Consider the following 6,327-nt stretch of genomic DNA (forward strand, 5'->3'; position numbering starts at 1 on the left):
AAGCGTCACCAAGAGTCTGTAGCTTAACCCACTGTGCCACCCAGGCTCCCCAAGCTGCTTATTTTTATACATACAACAGAAGAGCTGAGAATAATTTTTAGATATTTAAATGGTTGGGAAAAATCAAAGGAACAGATATTTCGTGACACATGCAAACTATATGAAGTTCAAATTTCAGTATCCATAAATAAAATTTTGTTGGAACACGAACATGTCCATCCATTTATGCATCATTTATGGCTGTTGGTGGTACACAAGGGCAGGGTTGGGTAATTGTTACAGAGACTGGTGGCTGAAAGTAAAAAATATTCACTACCTGACTCTTTATGGAAAATATGTGCTGATCCCTGACTCGCTAGCCATGTGAATCTGGGCAAGGTACTGTGTTCTCTGTGCCTCAATACTTCATCTAAAAAATGGAGATAATATTTCCCATTTTATGCTATATGATTGAGATGACAAAGTGTGTTAGTACACTTAAAAACACAAGGAAGAGTCCTAGACAAAAAGTAAATTTGTTGTGATAAGATTATATTTAAAATGTTGAAAAAAAAAAAGATGATCTCTAAATAGTAGTTTGCATGTGTTTTAGGGACAGTCTATCTTCCTGAGGCCAGGTAAACCTATGGCTGAACAGGTGCTATGTTGTACTTACACAGGAAGGCACAGTGCCCTCGCTGGCCTGGCAGTCAGGCTGGTCTCTCCCCGAAGCCTCACCATATTGGTGGTGGGAAAAGTGATCTCTCACTGTGTGCTTCTGAACCCCTGTTCCAAATCCTCACCATTTATTAACACCATCAGAGCTTTCTTTATGCTTTTGCTCTTTATTGATTCTCACTGATAAATGGGAGACTTGGGAATTTTTTTTATCAGCTCTTCCCCATAATTGTGATATGTCGTAGTAAGTTGCTGTCATGTTATCAAAGGCAAAAAGTCCAATTGGAATTTCTCAAGAAAGGTGCAGATAAACAGAAAACAGATAATATGAGGAGCTTTCTTTGTAAAATTGTGTTGTTGGAAGAAGCTGGTTGCTGCAACCAGATATCAAAACCATCATGAACTCAAGACTCAGTCTAGTTAAAGATTATGGAGAATTCTTATTTTCTGGAAAGGGTGGGGGAAAGGAAAAAAAAAAAAAACCTAAAGAACAAAACCTCTTTATTCTGCCATTTGTGGCTAAAAGTGCAGGAAGCTTGACTCACATACCTGACATTTCCACAAATACTCTTTTTTTTTTTTAAGATTTATTTATTTATTTATTTATTTGACAGAGAGAGATCACAAGTAGACGGAGAGGAAGGCAGAGAGAGAGAGAGAGGGAAGCAGGCTTCTTGCTGAGCAGAGAGCCCGATGTGGGACTCGATCCCAGGACCCTGAGATCATGACCTGAGCCGAAGGCAGCGGCTTAACCCACTGAGCCACCCAGGCGCCCCTCTGCAAATACTCTTATATGAGCCTTTTACAAGGCACAACCCAGTGTTTTCTTGGCCCCTAGGCTGTTTTTAAACTTAGGTTTGAAGAGTACAAGCATATTTGAGAACATATCACTGTGCAAGCAAGAACACTCTATAGTGTTGATTAAAAGACACAGTGACTGGCCCCTTCCATTCTCCACCTACACCAGTGAGAAGGAAAATGGAATCCTAAATAGAATAAATTATATGTACAACAATGAAGCTAAAAATGCAAAAGTAATGGTCAGTTGCAGAGAAGTTTATTTTATTTTATGTATTTATTTTTTAAGTTGTAGAGAAGTTTTAACTTAAAATGCTATCTTTCTGAAACCTGTAGTTAAGAGCTTTAAGAAGTAATGAAAATTCAGACTTTCTTTGCAGCATAAGAATTAATTTGATTTATGGGACTATCACTTAAAATGATGAGTACCCTGATAGAAGCTGTGGCTCATTTTGCCCAATTTGGAAATAGAAATTGTGATCAGAAAATGAGGTGAGGGGTACCTGGGTGGCTCAGTGGGTTAAAGCCTCTGCCTTCGGCTCAGGTCATGATCCCAGGGTCCTGGGATCGAGCCCCGCATCGGGCTCTCTGCTCAGCAGGGAGCCTGCTTCCTCTTCTCTCTCTGCCTGCCTCTCTGCCTACTTGTGATCTCCGTCTGTCAAATAAATAAATAAAATCTTTAAAAAAAAAAAAGAAAATGAGGTTAAAATCCCTTTCAACTTTATAGGGCTACATTTTAAATCCTTCCCTAGTCATGCAGAATCATTATTTGTAAGGAATAGCTTGTACCAAGACCAAAGGAATGGCCCCTTATCTCTTCTGAGTCTGAGCTATTTTCATTGCAATTTTCCTCAAACTCAATTTTAAACTTTGCAGCCATTGTGTAGCAACTAATCGCTGGAATTTTTAATCAAATAGTTTCTATATTCCATTCCCCGAGAATTGGCTTATGAAGACTGAAAACTCATGGACTGTGTATATAAGCTCATTAAAGAAAAATAAATGAAAAAAAAAAACCCAAGTCCCTCCAAATTTATTAAAAATATGAAAGTAAAAACAATTTCAATACATGACAATAGATCTTGCCTTGTGCATGTAATTCTACAGTAAGGTCACTCTTTGGCTTTTGGTGACGTTGTTTCCAAAACGAATAAAGTGAATTTTTAAAAAAAATTATGTATAACATCTGTCCCATGTTAACAACAATGTATTATACGTTAGAGCATGAGTTTTATCTGCTCCCTGCTGTTTCCCCCGCAAGGAACATTTCGTGTATTACAGATGAACATTTGTTTATACACTTGTAGTTTAATAAACCAAAAATATAATCCTGGGATGCTTACAAAGCTTAAACTAATTAACCAACTCTATTCAGATCATTCAAGAGAAAAAAAAACAACAGCACAATAACATGAATTTGAAATAAATACTATGGGAGGTTTTCCAAAAAAACAAAACAAAACCCTGCTTTTCAGTACTCCCACTGTACTAGAAGAGGCCGGCCAGGGCACTTCCTATAGTCAAATATGGGTCAGAGGATCTGTGGCCTGAGTAATACCTAACTGTGATTTAAGATGGCTTGGCAGTAGGTATCACTTTATTGTTTTTATTTTTATTTATTTATTTTTAAAAAGATTTTATTTATTATTTATTAATGAGCAGGAAGAGGAGCAGAAGGAGAGGGACAAGCAGACTCTGTGCTGAGCGGGGAGACAATGTGGGACTCGATCCCAGGACCCTGAGATCAAGACCTGAGCAGGAACCAAGAGACAGACACTTAACAGACTGAGTCTCTCAGGTGCCCCGTTTTATCTCTATGCCCAGCCTGGGGGCTTGAATTCATGACCCAGGGATCAAGAGTCACATGTTCTACTGACTGAGCCAGCCAGGTGCCCCTGTTTGCACCAATTTAGCTATAATTCTGGGAAAGATGATCTTGGCCCAAGGGCGGGCCCCAAAAGAAGGGGAGAGAACTAGTCTGTGGAGCACTGCCATGTGCCTTTTAAGTACTTAATGTTGTTTCCATTTTATTGTCACAACAACTCTGCAAATGCTGTATTAAATCCCCATTTCACAGACAAAACCCCTGAGGCTCAGGGAGACAAATTGACTTTTCCAAGAACGTAACTAGTATGTGGCAAAGTCTCATTTGAGCCCATGGCTCTGAAACCTCATCCTAATAAGAGCTCCGAGTTCTGGAAAGAAATGCAGCCCAGGGGAAGCACTACTGAGTTAATATCCGGAAGTACTCATTCTGTCAGTGGGGAAAGCAAACCACCACCAAGCTAAAGGCAAAAAGGTCAATCAAATGGAAAAACGATAGGCCTGGCAAGACAGCAGAGTTTCATCCATCTGTGTACTTTGAAATCCTCAAAAAACGTGCCAGTGCTTAGTTGAGGGGATTTGTAAGAAGGCCCAAGTATTGGCTTGATGTATTGATTCCACGGGAAATGAATGTTTGGGCTCCAAGATCTAGGAAGGGCCGTACCCATCTTTGTCTCTGCTCTCTCTTGAGGGCTCTCAAACAGAGTCGCCTTGAGGCTGAATAGCTTGTCCATTGATCAAAGGAAGAAAACTGAAGTCACTGCATTCCCAGGAGCCTGGAGATTTGTGTGAGTTGCACAGTGAGTGGTTAGGGAGATCAGTTCACACTGACCAGCCCTTCCTGAGAACCGGGACTGGTCTGAGGGTGCAGATTTTCAAGGAGCCACACATCTCGGTGCTGTGCAAATGCGAGAACAGCCTCTGGCAGTGAGGGCCCTCTTAGACTTGGCCCCCAGACACCTGGCTCAGCTCACCCTACCCGGGGCCCTGCCAAGAACAGTCTCTGAGTTTATTTTGGACCAGTGTAGTGTAGGCGTGACGAGTATGGTCTCTGGACTCGGTTCAGCTTCCAATCCAGGCTTTGCCTCTCATGAACACTAACTGGCTGGGACCTTAGGCAAGTCATTTCAGCAGTCACTTCTCTATACATCCGTTCCCAGCAAAAAAAGTTTTATAGGGGCACCGATCTTACAGCAGGCTGGCTGTGGGGGTTAAACAAAGTACTGGGTGGAAAGTGGAGGGTACTGGGTAGTAAGAGTGTGCACACTTGAGAGTCCAAGGGAAACCTGCCAGCCGCTGCCCAGGAGGCAAGCCAGAGTGGACTTCTAGGGCTCTGGAAGTGTCTAGTAGGCCAAGCAGGTTACTGTCACACCTAGTTAAAAAGGTTAACAAAGGGAATGAAGAAAAAGCATGGGTTTGGTCTGGGTTATGGTAATGGCAACAGAATCCTCGTGGAGGAACAAAGGCTTTCTAGGAAGACCATTTTGAGGCTGAGAAAATGAGATTCCCAGAGATAAAAAAACCTTCCCCTTTATTTTGTATGTTCAGAGAAGAAGACTGCTGTGTGAGTGATCTACAGAAAAGCTTCATACTGGGCTGGGGCTGGGTACAAACTCTCCCCAGTTCTTACCCACAAGAGCGCTTAGCAAGAGTGGTAGATGTGTTTTGATGGGATCAGGTTGGGATCTTATGTGATTTCAGGGTCCATGGACCCAGCCCAAGGTCTAAACACTGAGGCATCATTTCCTAAGTACCACAGTGCTGGACATTTTGTTGTGGGAAACACTCACTGTCCCTTTTCATGGATGAGAAAACAGGATACTGCTCATGAGGGAATGGTGGGTGGTTTTGGATGTTCAGCTAAATTAGGCTGTCACTGGGGACGAAGAAATGAAACATTGTTATTTCTGGGAAAGGGAACACCCATATATGTTTTCATCATTTCATAACTATGATGGCAAAAATCACGAATGGGTGCGAAACTTAGCTGGAAAATTTTGATAAGAAGAGCATTTATAATGTTGAAATTTTATAATTGTCAAACCTGAAAGATGCATTCTGAACCAAATGGTCACTAAGAATGGGACAAAGTGACATCAGGTGTCTCCTGAAATGATACACAGAGGAGGACAGATCACTTCTGTGGTGCTCCTGCCCCAAATGAGTAACTTGAATCTAATAATAAAAATGTTAGAACCAGGGGCGCCTGGGTGGCTCAGTGGGTTAGGCCACTGCCTTCGGCTCAGGTCATGGTCTCAGGGTCCTGGGATCGAGCCCCGCATCGGGCTCTCTGCTCAGCGGGGAGCCTTTAAAAAAAAATGTTAGAACCAATCAAAGGATATTTTACAAAATAACTGGCCTGTATTCTTTAAAAATGTTAAGGTTGTGGGAGGTGATGAAGACAGAGAGACCATTTCAGATTATAGGACACCAAAGATACAGGATGAGTAAATGCAGCACGTCACCTGGGGGTAGGTCCTACACCAAGGGCAGTGTTTGTTATAAAGGACCACAGAGGGGGCAAGTGGACCAAATTTGGAATTTTGTCTCAGCAGTGTATCAATGTTAAACTTCTTCATCTTCATAACTATACTGTGTTATACAAAAGAATGTCCTTAGGTAAACATTGGATAATTATGAATAGAGGGATATGATGTCTCTAATTTATTCCTGGATGGCTTAGGGAAAAAAGCAATGATGTATAAACGTATATGAGTATGAGAGAAAATGAAAAAAAGCCAATGAGGCGATGTGGTCATGGTGAATCTGATTAAGTTATGGGAGTTTATGTTATTCTTGCAACTCTTCTATAAGTTTGAGATGATATCAAAGTAAAAAGTCATAAAAGAGGTGTTTTCTGAATGATTCACATATGTGAACATATAAATTTTGCCTGTCAGTTATGTATGTGGACAATGGAATGGTTAATTTATAAATATATATTTCCTCTTGAACTATTTTTATTTTGCCCTATAGAAAACAAGAACCCATAACAGTGTTTTTCTTCCCATTCATACAGATTTTAGGAAAGCACTTCTTTTTCCCTTG

This window comes from Lutra lutra, chromosome 13 (genome assembly GCF_902655055.1).
Source record: "Lutra lutra chromosome 13, mLutLut1.2, whole genome shotgun sequence".
Lineage (NCBI taxonomy): Eukaryota > Metazoa > Chordata > Mammalia > Carnivora > Mustelidae > Lutra > Lutra lutra.